Source organism: Amia ocellicauda, chromosome 2, assembly GCF_036373705.1.
Source record: "Amia ocellicauda isolate fAmiCal2 chromosome 2, fAmiCal2.hap1, whole genome shotgun sequence".
In the NCBI taxonomy this organism is placed as follows: Eukaryota; Metazoa; Chordata; class Actinopteri; order Amiiformes; family Amiidae; genus Amia; species Amia ocellicauda.
Window position 1 is genome coordinate 22,177,335 of NC_089851.1, and position 19,652 is coordinate 22,196,986.

The window sequence follows — 19,652 nt, forward strand, 5'->3', positions numbered from 1 at the left end:
TTGAGCAACTGGTTGAGACTTTTGCAGGGTTTGTTTTTCTCTATAATGTGGGTTTATTTTATCTCATTTTATTTGTCACATTTTATACTGATTAATATTAAAACCGAAATAGGAACGTGTCAGGTTGCTATACTATTTATAATGTAGTTTGTACTAGATGTTGGAGGTAATGTTCATACTGTGTAAAAACCAATCATTCATAGATCAAATGTTGTGAGGTGACAATGTGACATGTTGCAATTGTGGAAGAGATAAATACATTACTTTAAAACAGCTTTTCATTTTTTTTCTGTCCTTTTTCAAATTATGCTCACAAGGTCAGTAAATGACCTGTCCAAAACAATTCTTGGCATGTTATGTGAATCAGGTTCTTTTATGACAAATCCTTTTTTATCACTCCAATCTTAGTCAGTGGCATGCAGTTAGTAACAACATCTACCAGTATTACCATGCAGAAAAAGTAGGTTAAAAAATACAATTATAATTTCAACTAATTATAACAGTTAATTAATCTCCAAGTTTAATTGCAAGATTACATGTTCACATTTCAGAAAAGCATTCATGTATTTCAGAAATAATTATACTATGATGCTGATGTCTCATACATAATTACTAAGCTGTCATCTTTGCGGTTGTTGTTTAGTTTTTGTTAGCTTTTTTCTTTTACACAGTAATTGTGAGGAAAAATAAAACCTGGAGCTGTTGTACAAAAGGGGATAATGAATGCACTGTAGAGAAAGAGTTAAACTATACAGAATTAAATGTTAAAATACTGCTTGGTATTTTTTTCTTCTTTAGTGTGTCATTGTTCATTTCTGATTTTATAAGTACAGAGAATAGAGGGATAAGATAGACAGTCTTCTTCAGATTTAGTTTACATGTCAAGGGCAGTTGTGAGATTCAGGACTTGAATGACTAAATAGATCATATTGGCTGGCTGTCCAACTGATACATTGATTGCAGACACTGCAAATCCTTTTGATTCATGATTGTTCAGGAATGTGACATGGATTCATGAAAACAAATGTTGATTATGTGTATTTATTATACAATTTTGGAGCATATAGGACTAGCAGGTGTTTTTGTTTGTTTGTTTATTATGACTGGGTTTTGTTTTTTTGTTTATTTGTTTGTTAGTTTTTTTTATACATTATCATGATTACATAATACATATAGCTTTCCTGAAACAATGTAATTAATTGGATCTACTAATTAGGCTATATGTCTCACTATTTTAAGAAATTACAGTAGTTTTGCTGTAGCAATGTATCAATACTCAGGCTCCAAAGATTTAATTTTTTTAAGTTGCCAGTTGATTGAACTACCTTGATTCTCTACTTTGCATTGGTCATCAGTTTAGGCAGATAACAGCAAATTAAGATTTTATATAATACATATCTATAGACCATTGTCTGTGACCATTTCAAATTTCCTTCCCCTAAAAAACACCATTAAATGTCTACAATTTGTAATTTCACAAGGTTACTATGTCAAACTCAGAGCAAATTTGTCCAGTGATCTTTGCATTTTGAAGACTTCAGAAAACTAACTCTATATATACGATACCATTTTGAAAATGATTAAACTATATTTTGGTTTATTCAATGTACATTCAAATGTATCCTTTTCAGTTGGCAACAATCATTTCTTCTAAGTGCATTTCTTTTGTGCCCCCCAAAGCAACGAAAGTCATTTTCTTGTCCTAGTATACACACAAATATATCATTACATTGCTGTATTGTATCTTGATGCCAATTTCACAGGGCTCATCTGAGCCAAAGGAAGGCAATCTGTCTTGACTAGGATCTATATCAAATCTGTAGAAAGTAATACAACTTCCAGCCTTATAGACTTCAGTCATGGAGAACATTCTAATCTGCAAAATTCCACAAATTGGGATTTTATAAATGAGGTCTGTGAGACCTGACTCAGTTAATCTAGGATTACAATGTATATGTCTAGAACCTGAAATGACAAGAAGTGTTTGTATCTTAAATGAAGGAAATTCCTTGTGATATTGGCATCTGCAAATAAATAAATAAAAAGATAGATAGATAGATAGATAGATAGATAGATAGATAGATAGATACAGTGAGGGGAAAAAGTATTTGATCCCCTGCTGATTTTGTACGTTTGCCCACTGACAAAAAATTATCAGTCTATAATTTTAATGGTAGGTGTATTTTAACAGTGAGAGACAGAATAACAACAACAAAATCCAGAAAAACGCATTTCAAAAAAGTTATAAATTGATTTGCATGTTAATGAGGGAAATAAGTATTTGATCCCCTATCAATCAGCAAGATTTCAGGCTCCCAGGTGTCTTTTATACAGGTAACGAGCTGCAATTAGGAGCACTCTCTTAAAGGGACTGCTCCTAATCTCAGCTCGTTACCTATATAAAAGACACCTGTCCACAGAAGCAATCAATCAATCAGATTCCAAACGCTCCACCATGGCCAAGACCAAAGAGCTGTCCAAGGATGTCAGGGACAAGATTGTAGACCTACACAAGGCTGGAATGGGCTACAAGACCATCGCCAAGTAGCTTGGTGAGAAGGTGACAACAGTTGGTGCGATTATTCGCAAATGGAAGAAACACAAAATAACTGTCAGTCTCCCTCGGTCTGGGGCTCCATACAAGATCTCACCTCGTGGAGTTTCAATGATCATGAGAACGGTGAGGAATCAGCCCAGAACTACACGGGAGGATCTTGTTAATGATCTCAAGGCAGCTGGGACCATAGTCACCAAGAAAATAATTGGTAACACACTACGCCTTGAAGGACTGAAATCCTGCAGCGCCCGCAAGGTCCCCCTGCTCAAGAAAGCACATGTTCATTGGCAAACTTCAGATGGGCCTGTACATCTGAATGATTCAGAGGAGAACTGGGTGAAAGTGTTGTGGTCAGATGAGACCAAAATCGAGCTCTTTGGCATCAACTCAACTCGCCGTGTTTGGAGGAGGAGGAATGACCCCAAGAACACCATCCCCACCGTCAAACATGGAGGTGGAAACATTATGCTTTGGGGGTGTTTTTCTGCTAAGGGGACAGGACAACTGCACCGCATCAAAGGGACGATGGACGGGGCCATGTACCGTCAAATCTTGGGTGAGAACCTCCTTCCCTCAGCCAGGGCATTGAAAATGGGTCGTGGATGGGTATTCCAGCATGACAATGACCCAAAACACACAGCCAAGGCAACAAAGGAGTGGCTCAAGAAGAAGCACATTAAGGTCCTGGAGTGGCCTAGCCAGCCTCCAGACCTTAATCCCATAGAAAATCTGTGGAGGGAGCTGAAGGTTCGAGTTGCCAAACGTCAGCCTCAAAACCTTAATGACTTGGAGAGGATCTGCAAAGAGGAGGGGGACAAAATCCCTCCTGAGATGTGTGCAAACCTGGTGGCCAACTACAAGAAACGTCTGACCTCTGTGATTGGCAACAAGGGTTTTGCCACCAAGTACTAAGTCAAAGGGGTCAAATACTTATTTCCCTCATTAACATGCAAATCAATTTATAATTTTTTTGAAATGCATTTTTCTGGATTTTTTTGTTGTTATTCTGTCTCTCACTGTTAAAATACACCTACCATTAAAATTATAGACTGATCATTTCTTTGTCAGTGGGCAAACGTACAAAATCAGCAGGGGATCAAATACTTTTTTCCCTCACTGTAAATAGATAAAACAACAACAATAATAATAATAATAATAATAATAATAATAATAATAATAATAATAATAACATGGTTATTTTAATAATTTTGTAATAAAAGAAAATAAAAGCTTAATCTAACTCCATACCTCTTCTCGCCATATAACTCAGATAGTCTTCTAAGGTTTCTATGAACAATGAAGCAAGAGTTTAGGAATGTCTGAGTTCTTATAATTTTCTGAATGAACCCTCCTCATATAGGGAAGGCTAAATCTGATTACATTTTATAGCTTGAGAGATTTGGGTAAATTCTGAATTAGTTACAGGACAAATACCAGCTATAATGTTTTCTGGGAACGGTATGAATAAAACGATAGGTTATTATCATAACCCTGGTTCCCTGAAAAAGAAAGACAGCCATTACCGAATGGGAAGAGCCTTCTGACCTGCCAATCGTTGAAAACATGTACCAAAGCTGCCCAATAGGGGCCCTGCTGTCAGTAGAGACCAGCTCCCTGCCATTTCTTCATCAGGAAGGTCGTCTGGCCGAGCGACCCCTGAAGGGTAATGGCTGTCTTTCTTTTTCAGGGAACCGGGGTTATGATAAAAATCTATCGTTCCCTTTCAAATCTAAAGACAGCCATTACTTAATGGGAAGACTATACCAGAGCTGTCGCGACACCTGACTAAGCCTAAACCCACAATGACAAGGATAGCAGAGCCTCACGGCACCTGAGGGCTAGCAGTTTGCAGTAACTGGGAGCCCAAGGCTGGGCGCAGCTGCTCCGCCACGTTGAGGTGGTAGAACCTTGTGAAGGTCTGTTGCCCAGACCAGGTCGCAGCATTGCACAGTTCTTGCAGTGTGGCACCATGAAAAAGAACATTAGCAATCTCATAGGTGAGCTGAATCGCATGGGCCACCCAGTGTGCCAGTTGCTGTTTTGAAACCACCCTCCCTCTGGTGGTGGAACCGTAGCAGACAAACAGCTGGTCGGACTTGCGGCTCTGCGCAGTCCTCCACATATAGCACCTCAAAGCCCGGACAGGGCAGAGTGTGTGTAGTCTGCGGTCCTCATCCGATGTATGTGGAGGGGGATGGAAAGACTCCAGGACAAAAGCTACCTTGAGCGAGAGGAAGCGGAGCTCCGTTGTGGAGATGGACTCAAAGGGAAGTCCCAGGCTAGAATTGTGTCTCAAGTGTCTCACACCTTTCAGAAACTGGATCGCCAGGAAATGTGCTCCTGGGGAGACATTGTCAATTTTATGGTGACATGCCAAGATAGCAGCCAGATAAACTTTCAACGTTGATGCAGATTTCCCGTCTTTAAGCAACTGTTGCAGGAAGCACAGGATTGTCGATATGGGGCATGACACGGGATCCACATGTCTCTCTAGACACCAGTTCTAAAAAACTGACCACTTGGTGGAGGGGGCCCTGGACGATTGCAGCGTTTTCACGACATTCACAGGCAGCCACAGAGACATCAGATGGTGCCTTTCAGGGGCCAAACCCACAACTGCAGCTGTGCTGGGTTGGGGTGCCACAACAGTCCCTCTGCTTAACTTAAGTCCCATCGAAGAGGAAGCTGCCACGGGTCCATGCTGATCATCTGTGCCAGCGTCGCGAACCACAACTGTCTCGGCCACCGGGGGGCGATCAGGAGAACTCGAGCTCTGTCCTGGCGAATCCTCTCCTGTGTCAGTGGAAGAAGTGGCAGTAGGGGGAAGGCATACAGCAGTTCCTGCAGCCATGGGTGAGCAACAGCGTCCATGCCCAGCGGGCCACCTCCCATCTTCAGGCAGAACCACAACAGACAGTGGGTCGTTGCCTGTGTAGCAAAGAGGTCGACCCGAGCTCGTCCCGGCCTCTTCCAGATCTGCTCCACCACGTGAGGATTCAGTCTTCACTACGAGCTGTCCGGACCTCCCCTGGAGAAAATGTCCGCCACTGTATTGGACACGCCCGGCAGGTGTATTGCCCATATGGAGTGGAGATTGTCTTGCGCCATCAGGAGAAGTCTGCACTCCACACAGTATAGTCTGGGAAAGTGTAGGCCCCCCTGGTGGCTGATATAAGCCACCACCGATGTGTTGTCCGTCCGAACCAGGACGTGTCTGTCTGCCAGACCATGGCGAAAGTGGCGCAGCACCAGTCGCACCGCTTACAGCTCCTGTACATTGACATGTGCGGCTGACCAGAGGCCGCTCCACACTCCTTTGACTCATATCCCATTCCAGACAGCGCCCCAGCCTGTTCCGGAGGCGTTTGTGGTGATGACTTCCTGTCTCTGCGGGCATCCGAGGGGGGAGCCCAGGATCAGATTGTTCCAGTTTCTCCACCAGGACAGTGCCTGCCAGCACGCTGTGGTCACTGTCAGTGGGTGGTGTTTGTGTCTCACTGGGTGTAGCTTGTGGGCGTTTACCCAGCGTTGCAATGGGCGCATGCACAGCAGGCTCAAGGGGAGATTAATCGAGGTGACCACCATCAGCCCCAACAGTTTTTGAAAATTGACCAGCCGGAGAATCAATGCTCTTCTGAATTACGCCAGGCATTTCTCCAATGACTCGATTCTGTCTCTGGACAGGTAGGCAAGCATTTTTTGAGAGTCCAGCTTCATTCCCAAGAAGCCCACCGTCTGTGCGGGTTCGAGGGAGATTTTTTCTATGTGAACTGCGAGACCCAGTGTAGTCACGTGACATATGACCTCAGCTGTATGTTCCTCCGCCTGAAGCCTGGAGTCTGCGCACACCAGCCAGTTGTCCAGGTAGTTCCGGATCCTTATCCCCTTTGTCCTGAGGGGGGCCAAGGTTGCATCCATGCACTTTGAAAAGGTGCGGGGAGCCAGTGAGAGGCCGAACGGCAGCACATTAAACTCGTACGTCTGGTCATATATTTCCTGTGCGCTGGGAGGATGGGGACGTGGAGGTAGGCGGTCCCTGAGGTCTATTGTCATGAACCAGTTGCCCGCATGGACAGACTGGAGGATACACTGCACTGTCAACATGCGGAAGGGTCTTTTCTTCAGAAACATGTTGAAGCCCCTCAGATCGAGAATGGGCCGGAAGCCTCTGTCCTTCTATGGCACCAGGAAGTACCCCGAGTAGAAGCCTTCTCAAGAGTCTTCGTCGGCCACTAGTCATATCGCTCGTTTCTGCCGCAACACAGTGATCTCCTGAGAGAGAGCTTGAGCCCTTTCGGGGCATCCGACAGTATTGGGCAGCACCCCTCTGAAGGGGGGGGGGGCAGAGTTGAATTGGAGGGCGTATCCATGGGTGATCGTCGTTCGCACACAGGAGTCCTGGGTGCAGGCTTGCCACTGGTCGACTCCGGTCAGTCTGCTGGTGGGGGGGTGGGGTTGGCGATGGTGGACGCGTCCCGTTAGGGACGATACTGCGGCTTCGCGGGGGGGCTGTTGGGCATTTGTCTTGCCCTTAGGCTTCCAGCTGGTGAGCCTGTTTTTCCCCTTCGTCTGCAGCTGGCTTCTGCGGTGTTCATGCTGCCACCCACTAGACTGTTGCGGCCTGGGTTGAGGCCTCCCCTGCCTCAGCCACGGCCTGACGGGTTGCTGGGATCCCCATAGGCGCTGACGCAGAATGTGAATGTGAGAATAACATTGTGCGCGCATTCGGGAGAATGTGCATGCAGTAGATCTCAGAGGAGGGACCGAAGCCGGCTCCGAGCGAGACTCCTACTCCACACTTACATTCAAGAGAAGCTGAAAACGCAAATAATAATAGTAGTAATACACAAAAAGACCGTAGTCTGAGCTCCAAAGAACGAATAATAATCAATGGATACAATCCGATGAGGAACCGAACAAACCGCACTTCTCAAGCTTTAGGATTGCAAGCGAAACCGTCAGCACATTCACTGGCAAGGTGAAAGAAGAAATGGCAAGGAGCTGCGTCAGGAGGAGACTTTTCACAGATGCTGGGGACGGGTCTCTCCTGACAGCAGGGCGGCTTATTGGGCAGCTTTGGTACATGCTTTCAATGATTGGCAGGTAAAAAGGCTCTTCCCATTAGGTAATGGCTGTCTTTCGATTTGAAAGGGAACTAAAATCTAAGCTGCATCAGTCATGTCAGGTATGGAATATGTAAAAATTTTCCTATAGAATAAATCATTCTAAAGTTAGATTGATTCAGTCTTTACACCTTATTAGTCTGTTTTCAGGACATTGTATTTCTTTTGTGGATGATTAACACTTTAATGCAAAGGGAGCATAACCAAATTATTATCCAAGTTGTTGCAGGGAAGACAAAATGTTGTGCTCTTGTTTTGTTTTTTCTCCACCCTGTTTTGCATCTGTAGAAAGTGATGAAACTGCACATCCTAAAACGCTGCATGCGTCAGCTTCAGGCCAAAGATATTTATCACCTCACCTGTTTCCTGACCTAGGAGAGCAATAGTTCGGGTGACTCAGTAGTTGAGAACTCCTGTCAATGCACTAAAATATAGTATTTTAATTGGTTTTGTCTGTAACATTTTCTCATGCTCTGTAATACCTTACATTTCCAGAAAAAAATGTATTGCCCCACCCCATCCCCCACAGACACATGGCACTATGACAGATTACTCTTTGTTCAGTGTTTTCCCAAGTGATGCTATGGACAGCCAAGTTTGGATACATCTTAAGGTATTTTTAAATATCAATATTCCCAACCGCACAATGACACTTTAATCGTTTTCACTATTTGACCATAATATATTCTTTTGAAATGAGGTGCTTCCAATCATCTTTCTTTAGGGACTGAAGATCTGTTGTAAAATATTTTGAAAATGCTCCTGCGAGTTTCCTTTGAATATAAAAGTAGCTGCAAAAAGATTCCTGTTTTTGTGATTTAGAAGCATACCTTATATAAGGTGAAATAAATAAATAATGCTATCAAATAAATAATCTCCTGTCAAGCTTCACTTCATGCTATGCTGTCAAAATCTGTTTACACAGAGCAAGAAATACTTTTTTTTATTATTCACTATTGAAAAGCAATACGCTTCTTATATACTGCAGATTTCTTCACATTAAGAAACATTACTTGAGCAGACATAAATACTTGCTATTATTGCTGTAGGTGTACATTTAGTGTGTGGGCAGCAGTGTGGAGTAGTGGTTAGGGCTCTGGACACATGGGCACAGGTTATGGCTTCAATCCCTGGTGGGGGGCACTGCTGTTGTTCACTTGAGCATGTTACTTTACCTAGATAACTCCAGTAAAAACCCAGCTGTAATTGTATGTAAAAATAGTGTGCTGTATTGTAACCGTTGTAAGTGAATCTGGATAAACTGACCTGGTCTACTAAGAAATATAATAATAACATTCAGATAGCGTTATGGTTACCGTTTAAGGTGTGAGGAGGTCAACAGAGTTCATTTTTGTTTTGTTTTCGCTTGCATTCCTTGCAAATACAGATAATCCCACATCTATGTAAAGAATCTAACTAAATATACAAGTATAAAATGTGGTGATGCCATTATAAAAATATTTGTATAAAAAAAGAAGGTGTGAGGGTTGTAATCTTCTATGGTGTTGTAGTTGTATGCTGGTGGTCTTGTGTGGAAACAGACAGATAATTCCATAAAATATGTAGGACTAAGTTATATTGCATTTTGGAACAAAAATGTATTATCTTTTTCTAAAGGTTTATTACATTCCACAGTACAGATTATTACATTCTGCATGACTATTACATTGACTGATTTATTATATTCTGAGTTGGTACAGCTGTTCCAGGTGTAATTAATGCACATTCTGAAGGACCTTTGAAGGCCTCTCTTTAGGGGAGGAAAAATAAATTGCAGTGCTTATTTATTTTAGTTCTATCTCACGCTTTTAATGTATTCAGAAATGTACTGCATGCCTCAAATGGGTGAACACAAAACAGTAAATATTTGCAATTTAATGAAGAGGATATTTCCACCATATTCCGATGACAAAACAAAAAATAGTCAGTGTAAGACCCATCACTATTTGACATGGTTTACGTATTTTGCTCTTTTCTTCACAGTTCTGTGGAAAAAAAAAAAAACATGAGAACTCTATGCATGGTTTATTTGCAAATAAACCCCTGCCTTTCTCCTTTATTTTGCACATTAGGTGGACAGTTGGTTAAAAATCTTGGGCAGCCTATTCATGGTATTACTGAAGCAAATCTATAACAAAAATCTAAAAATTAATATGTAGAATATGCAAATAGTTATGACATAATTACAAGATACAGATACAATATGCCAAACAAGGTGTCCATTAAATGCTCTGTCATAGGAGAATAAAACAGCCCCCTCTCTACAATCTTGAGAAGGAAGGGTAATTAGTGGCTCTTCATAGAGACTGCATCTGCAGAACCACCGCAAGCAGGTTCCCCACAGCTAGTACAAAGCTGTCAGTTAAACTGCATGGAAGAACATTAGCTCACAGTGTAAAGCCTAAATTAGCCTTGCAGCATTAAATACAATTTCACACTTTATAATGATACTGACACTAATTAGACCACCAAACTCAAACTTAAGGTCCAGAATCCTTCTCAAATACAAAGTAAGTCATAATGCATTATTTGGTTTTAGTATGGAATATGGGACTGTGAAAAGCTCATTTCAGTATACATCTGACATTTAAACAGAGTTGTTCTGATGCAAACCACGACCTGATCACACCGGGTGCCAGTCTTTTATTATCCTTACTACAGTTAAATGAGGGACTTAAAAATCTGCCTTATCCTTTCCAGACTCTTAGCTATTTGCCAAGTCAGCACATACTCCCTGAATTTGCCCTTCTCTTCTTTTGCATCCTATTATTCTCTTATTTGTTAAACGTCAGTGTTAAATCTAAGACTATGGTTATATGATAACATTTCCTGTTTCTTGTTCACCTTCCCACCTACCAAACGTACCAGAGCATTATATTAATCCAAAATGGAAGATACAAAAGCACGCACAAGCTTTCAAGGTCCATGACAGGAAAGAATAAGTGTCTAATATGTGTTATATTTTGTAGGTTTTTTTTTTTTTTAAACGTGACCTGGTGGATTAAATAACTTAACCTCTGTGGAAAGAGGCTCAGTGGTGTTAAATGGGAGCAACATAAAGCCCTGTGGACTGCCAGAAGCAATGTCTGTATTGTAAAAGGAACAGTTCACCATGCTAACAAATAACACTAATGCAGGCTATGAAGCACTTCAGTAAAATACAATCATTGGTTGTGTGAAAGGCTACACTTAAGGCTTATAATATGATAGAGTAGAAACTTAAAAGTAGATCATTTAGCACTCCAATGAGATTAGTTCCCATGTACTGTTAGCCTCTTTAAACCTGACTGGCTTGTTTTGGATAATATTCTTAAAAGGGTCTTGTAGTCAGATTCCCCACACCTTCTCAGTTAAAAGGGAAACAGGAATTACTTTAAAAGCCAAGATCCACATTTTTTTGTTTCTAAGTTTTTTGATTACGGTTTAATGTTTTCTACTTGAAGCATTAGAAACTTGAAACCAGGATGCAAGGGTTTATTTATTATATTAAGAAATATAAATAAATGTCAATGTACAGGACCCAGTGAATAGGTACTGAACAGTTATTTTCTTTTTAAGTGAATCTAGCACAGGACAGCTTATGTTCTCAGCCACCACACCGGGTAAGGAAGATTGAAGAACTGGTTTTCAATATTTAAGGTATTCACAGTTAACCAAATTAGCCATGGTGGTTTCCTGTATTTTGTATTTCTGGCCTAATGTTGTTTCCATAGAAAATAATGCATAATGAGCATACATATGCTCAATTTAAACTATTTTATATTATATACAATTCTGAATTTGAATCATGTATCCAATGCCCACATTTATTGTGACAAGTACAGTGCTCAGATTTCAATTAAATCACGTCTGTGTTATGTGAGACTGTAAAAACAACAAACATTATGTACTGCATTAAAAGCAATACTGTGCATAAGCATTACGGTTGATTTAAAGATTGCACGGAAATAAAACTGAAAAAAGTAGGATTGTTCAGTTAGTAAATTATACATACTCTTACAACAACTTTGTTAATTTTCGTGGAATTTTATCCAAGAAATACACGTTCCTCAGACCACACTTTTGAATCAAAGAGTAAAAGTATAAATGTATAAGTATAAGTATGTACCCAAGGGCAATACAATTGTATGGTATGTCTATCATACCAGAACATCCTCTACTGAGCAAAAGCCTAGTGGAGCCAAGCTATGTTATTTTTTATGTCTTGACAGGTGAACAGTTCATATAGGCTATTCAACCCTATCATGTCCCATGTGTTTTATTTTACTGCCATACAATTAAAATAAATAAAATGCACATTCGAAGAAGATGAGACATAAAATTTGCAACCAAACCTTATTTAATTGTGCTTTGAATGCACATAATATAATTTTAAAATTCAAAAGTTAAACATTTGAATATCCTGTATTTTGCTTTTCTCGACAAAAATCATACATTTGTTGCCTATGGAACTACTGTGTTTCTTTATTTAAATGCTTACACCAGTTCACATCCCATCTCCAAAAGGTGTGGTGGGATGTCCTATCAGAGTATTTTGAAAAAAAAAGAAAAAGATTGCGTTGTAGTGAACTTCAAAACTCTGAGGAGGATCACAGTAAATATAATAATAGTATGCAAATTATTCAAATACAAAACTAAACAACTGGGTGAGCTTGCAAATTATTTTGTTATGTCCATTAATAAGATCAGCAAGGGCTTATTGTATATATATGTGCATTATTAAGCTCAAAAACCACATCTTATCTACAGCAGAGGTTAGAGGTTGGTGAAAACTTGTCTTATCCTGGACCCTGGAGATATGAGAGAGAGGGAGATATGAGAGAATGTTCTTTAATGACCTCTTTCATAAGACGATTTAGAATGTCAAAACAGTTACTTGCAACCACTCTAAAAACAACACAAAAACAGAAGAGTTCCAAAGCTACACTTGAATACATGCTTGACTGAAGAAACACTGTAGTGTGAGTGTGGCATTTGAATTAAGGAGCAAAACTGCCTTTAAGACATAAGACAGATTACTAGACCACTGTATACACATACAACAGACATTTCTGTGATTTTTTTTGCTTTTAAGTTCATTATGAGCACAAAGCAGTGCCTGAAGCAGTTTTTCTTCTCAATGCTGTCATTGTTTTTTGTATGCATGGGGAACACTATGTGACTTAGAATGCAATACAGAGATTTGCGTTTTGATTTCATGCTGTAAAAAAAGAACAAAAAAATATATAAAACAATAATTATATATATATATATATGAAAACATTTTTTGTTCCTGTCATAAAAGCATTAATATTGTATATCTATTGAAGTTTTAGTTTAATATCCCACTGAATCCTGCTATGAGACAGCAGGGGGCAGTATACATTGGAAAATACAGTGTTACTGAGCTTCAGAAGATGGAAACCGTGGTTGAAGCTAATACATCCATCTTTACATTTTCACTTGAGAATTTCAGATCAAAATGTATTTATAGTTTTCATTATGACATTGTGGAGACACTACATATTTTAACCTGATTAGAGCAATACAAATAATAATTTCAGTAATATAGTTTACATTATACCTTTAATTTCTCAATAGAAATGTGAATTAATTTAATATTTGAATATGAATTGAATTAATATAAATGTCTTGTTATGTTTTGTTCTTCTTTTTTTTATCCTGAGAGATTTCCACGGTTTGTTGAGTTCTGTACTTATATGATATCATGTCTGTATTGTGATTTAAAATGAAAACATTGGCTGGGGAGTAAATAATCTAACAGCCTGTCGTGTAGGCAGTGTGAGTTGGTTTTGGGCAGTTTTCTCTCCATGGTAATAAATTAACTCAGGCAATGGGTTCTTAAAACAAATCTACAAACCTGTACATCATAGTGGTTACATTTCTGATTAGAAGAAAGTGGTATCTTACTAAAAAAGAAGCCACAACTGAGTACAGTTCTGTAGTTTTCTATTAGCGGGTGGGTCAAAGTTTTGATTTAATGCCAGCCCTGGTCTGATTTCTTGTTTTGAGATTATCCTCATCTAATCCTCATCTCATTACCAGCACATGAATAACTAGTTTCTAGTATATAATTCATTGCCACATAAACGGATTATGCTGCTGATAATCATATCTTTTATGTCATGACTAATTAAATTTATGTTGAACAATTAACCATGAAGCTCAGAGCCATACATACAGAGCATACATAGCAATATGATAGTGTTATAATAAGACATATCAGTACGACCAATGTATTGCAACTTGAAACCAAGGGTCAACTGACTAGTGTTACAGTATACAGTGAAAGTTTGATAACATATACTGCTGTCAAAAAGGTCAATGCTGAGTGTAAACTGATTAGAACTGACAGTGACAGATTTGGAGACAACTGTCTCACTTGCTTGAAAACACCTCGACCTCGACATCTCTGTGCTCATCCATTTGGATGACAGATAGATCCTTCTATAGCAACACAAAGTACACCCTTGAGTTCTGGATTGCGACTTAGGAGTGCTTTCACTTTACATTACAAATCAAGTAGTATCAGCAAAATGGGAAATGTAAGATTCAAATTAATAAAAACATTATTTTCATATTTTTTTGAATGTGTGTTCTGCAATTATGCCACAGTGAATCCTCAAGTTAAAAATGTTATCTTCTCTAAATATAACTTATTTTGTGTGTCTTTCTCCAACAAAGTAGATTTTAAATTAAATTAAATTTTAAGTTTAAATTAAAGTGAAAAAGGAACACATACAATTCCTAAAATTGTCTTTACGTGTTGTAATAGTGTTTACGTAAGATGTATAGCATTTTTCCATTTTGATCACATAAGCAATTGTATTCTTAAAACTTATTAGTTAGAATTCATAGTGGGAAAACTAAAAATCACAACATTTGTCTTCTCCATGGAAACTCGAGTCATTACATGTAGTGTTTCCACTTGCTTCAATCTACACTCACCTAAAGGATTATTAGGAACACCATACTAATACTGTGTTTGACCCCCTTTCGCCTTCAGAACTGCCTTAATTCTACGTGGCATTGATTCAACAAGGTGCTGAAAGCATTCTTTAGAAATGTTGGCCCATATTGATAGGATAGCATCTTGCAGTTGATGGAGATTTGTGGGATGCACATCCAGGGCACGAAGCTCCCGTTCCACCACATCCCAAAGATGCTCTATTGGGTTGAGATCTGGTGACTGTGGGGGCCAGTCTAGTACAGTGAACTCATTGTCATGTTCAAGAAACCATTTTGAAATGATTCGACCTTTGTGACATGGTGCATTATCCTGCTGGAAGTAGCCATCAGAGGATGGGTACATGGTGGTCATAAAGGGATGGACATGGTCAGAAACAATGCTCAGGTAGGCCGTGGCATTTAAACGATGCCCAATTGGCACTAAGGGGCCTAAAGTGTGCCAAGAAAACATCCCCCACACCATTACACCACCACCACCAGCCTGCACAGTGGTAACAAGGCATGATGGATCCATGTTCTCATTCTGTTTACGCCAAATTCTGACTCTACCATCTGAATGTCTCAACAGAAATCGAGACTCATCAGACCAGGCAACATTTTTCCAGTCTTCAACTGTCCAATTTTGGTGAGCTTGTGCAAATTGTAGCCTCTTTTTCCTATTTGTAGTGGAGATGAGTGGTACCCGGTGGGGTCTTCTGCTGTTGTAGCCCATCCGCCTAAAGGTTGTACGTGTTGTGGCTTCACAAATGCTTTGCTGCATACCTCGGTTGTAACGAGTGGTTATTTCAGTCAAAGTTGCTCTTCTATCAGCTTGAATCAGTCGGCCCATTCTCCTCTGACCTCTAGCATCAACAAGGCATTTTCGCCCACAGGACTGCCGCATACTGGATGTTTTTCCCTTTTCACACCATTCTTTGTAAACCCTAGAAATGGTTGTGCGTGAAAATCCCAGTAACTGAGCAGATTGTGAAATACTCAGACCGGCCCGTCTGGCACCAACAACCATGCCACGCTCAAAACTGCTTAAATCACCTTTCTTTCCCATTCAGACATTCAGTTTGGAGTTCAGGAGATTGTCTTGACCAGGACCACACCCCTAAATGCATTGAAGCAACTGCCATGTGATTGGTTGGTTAGATAATTGCATTAATGAGAAATTGAACAGGTGTTCCTAATAATCCTTTAGGTGAGTGTATAGCTTCCATGTCATGCCTGCAAATGTTAATATTTAATCTTCCCATCTTTTATGTGGTCATCTTCCAGGACTGTTTTCATCTCTTGGTAACCATTCAATAGCTTCCTTTGTCCATCTTTGGGCCAGATTAAATCAAAACATTGACCCACCCACTAATAGCAAACTAAAAACTTGTACATCATAGTGGTTACATTTCTGATTAGAAGAAAGTGGCATCTGACTGAAAATGCAGCCACAACTGAGTACAGTTTTGTAGTTTTCTATTATCGGGTGGGTCAGAGTTTTAATATAATCCCAGCCTTTGATCTGTTCATTTTGCAATGTGTCCAGCCAATTGCCATTTTAACATTTTCACTCTTTCAATTATGTCACATATGTTTGTTTGTTCTTGAATCCATTAATTTATTTTTTGGTGTCCATTAATAAATAAGTGATCCAAGGATACTATCCAATCTATTTTTAAATGTTCCCAAATGTTCAGCTTCAACCACATCACTGGGGAGTTTGTTCAGATTGTGACGACTCTCTGTGTGAAGAAGTGTCTCCTGTTTTCTGTCCTGAATGCCTTGAAGCCCAATTTCCATTTGTGTCCCTGGGTGCGTGTGTCCCTGCTGATCTAGATAAGCTTCTAAAGGTTTCCTAATGGAGGAAAAAGTGAAATAGATGATATCTTAACAAACCATAAACATATAATAGAAGACTACCAGTCCTAAACAGATTCAATACTGGAAGCGATCAAAGAATGATTTGGTGAAGAATTTATACGTGAAAAGAAAATAAGGAATGAAGAAACCAAACAAGCTAATCAACATCTAAAGCCTCAGAAGACATCAAGCAGAGTACAAATTAGAATTGAAGTACCAATTTTCTGTACTTTACAACAAACAAGAAGATATAGATGCATCACAGTTATGTGATAAAATATGGAGTGACACCATGGAAATTGTAAGAGAATTTGGAGGAACTTGCACATTACAAGAAGATAAAAAGATCTCTCCAGAAATAAGAGAATTTATGAAGAAAAGAAGAGAAATTAAACACAGTCAATACCCCAAATCAAGTGTTAATTACAATGAGCTGTGCAAAACCATAAGGACCTAAATTACTGAAGATGTAAGACAGTTTAACAACAACCTAATTAAATAACCCATTGACAATAATAACATAAAAAATGCCCTGAAAAAGGATGATGGCTAAACAATCAAAAACAGAAATGTGATTAACAGAAGAGTGGAAGAATTCCCCCAAAACACACACACACACAAAAAAAAAACCTACTATATAGTAGTGATGCAGTAAAGGAGAAATCTCAAAGATGCATAAAACCATCATTTTAGGAATGTGAGTTCCCCTTTAATGCTGACACTGTGGTCAACAGAGACATACAGTACACAGTCAAACCATATAAGATTAAGAGTCTTTTATGTGAATATGAATAATGTAGAATGGTGGTGTAAACAAAGCACTCCAAAACTGCCTTAAAAAATCTTTGGGATCATAAAATGACAATTCACACTTAGAAGTTGTAAGAAGACGTTCCAATGCATTATTTATATCAGTAAACACAGAAGAGGAAAATTTTACCTAGGGCAATCTGTTTTAAAGCTATTCTGTCTTTCCTTTACTACTTCCATTTATTGAATACCTTAATGTACAATGAAACTAAATACAGTTAGGTCCATAAATATTTGGACAGTGACACAATTGTCATCATTTTGGCTCTGTACACCACCACAATGGATTTGAAAGTAAACCATTTGTGCTTTAAGTGTAGACTTTCATCTTTAATTTGAGGGTAGTTACATCCAAATTGGGTGACCACTGTAGGAATTACGCCCATTTTGATATGTGGTCCCCCCAATTTTAGGGGCTCAAAAGTAAGTGGACAAACTAACATAATCATCAGTTAAATTGTGAGTTTCAATACTTGGTTGCAAATCCTTTGCAGTCAATGACTGACTGAAGTCTGGGACCCATAGACATCACCAGATGCTGGGTTTCTTCCCTGGTGATGCTCTGCCAGGCTTGTACTGCAGCTGTCTCTAGTTCCTGCTTGTTCTTGGGGCGTTTTGCCTTCAGTTTGTGTGTATTATATGGGCCTAAGATGAGGCTGCTACACAATTGTCCCCTACGTGCAGTGCAGTGTAAGTGGTCAAATGAGATCAGAGAACACATACAGGGAGATTCAGTCACACACACAGAAAATAAATAATAATAACACAAATACACACACACACACTTTCCCCAAGAAATAATGGCCTTGGTTTGTGTGTAGTAATATAATTGGAGTTGAAGTTGTAACATTATTGTATAGTTTTGTACAGCACAATACACTATAATAATCCATATCATATTACAGTAAAGTACAATATAGCATATTACAGAACAATCTATCACAGTGTATTGTAGTTCAATAGTGTATTATTAGTTTAATGTGCTAAAACACTGTAAAGTGTAGTGTGGAATACCGTGGTATAAAGTCAGTAGTGTGTAGTGTGGTGTAATTATAATTCTTTATTTCTCCTTAAAATTCTATAATAACCAGCGGTTGCATTGCCATTAATCTACAACAATACAAAATAAATGATCGCAAATGCCTTTATTTTAAAATATAATAATATACAGTACCTCTGTTCATTCTCTACCTAGTAATGCTTAGCCTGCATTCCATCTGCTGCTACAGTGCTGGTAATTTGCAACTGACTACACAGCGACAGTCCTGACTGGGAAGTGACAGTAATGGACTAAGCCCTGTTCTCACCCGCTACGCTCATTCCATTCTGGTGAGGTGGAGATCTGATAATGTCTATTGGAAAAGCAGAAACAGCACACCCTTTCAAATACTGACAAGCATACAGACTAATAGTGTGGTGATACAATAATGGGTGGGTATTACTATATGGGCCAAAGATGAGGCTGTGACACTGTTGTCCTCTATGCCCTGACCCCTACAATAGGCTTCTGTCCCCTACAACATGGCATTCTCCTTAATGGCACTTTATTGACTGTTTTTTTCTTACTTGTAGATTGATAGATTATATAAAGCTATATAAGCTTTGAATGTTGCCCGACTGAATATTGAGCGAACTTGGAGAAATGCTGATTTTTCATTCTATTGATCTTATTGGAGTTATAGTGAAATGTGTTGCAACCTTTGATTGTGTGATAAAAACAAACAGCTTAAGTTAAAAAAAAACTGCTTTTAAAAAACAACAACTGATAAATGTCACTATGCACCATGAATAGGACTACTTGCAGGAATCATGATGGTAACTCTATACCTGTCCCTGTTTTGTGTACCTCAAATAACTTGATGGTCAGAAGAGTGGTGTTTGTGGGTGGGTGTGTCTGTTGGGGGGGGGGGGGGTGTTAGATACCCAGCATCAGGGGTCTTGAGTTATTTTTTATTGTGGGCCAGTTCCAAAAGATGACATGAACCAATGGGCCAGACAAGAATATCCCCCTCCCCGCCCCTGATGTGATGCCTGAGAGGATATGGAGTTCGTGCTCCATATTCAGAAGAGGTTGAAGTGAAAAACAATACAATTTGCGTAGCAAATTATTAGGCAGGAATCAAAGGTTACACACAGAGTTTTGTCACTAATCATCTTTCACACATGTTTCAACAGACTTACAAACTGTATTATATAAATGGAAAGACATTATGAGAACAGCAGTGAGCAAACGCTATACTTGCTTCTTAAAGAGAACACTATCTGGCATGTTACCTCCAACTCTTCTCTCTATAAACTGACTATGCTAATAGTACTATACAGAAAAAAGGCGGGCAAGGTTAAACAGTGTGCCA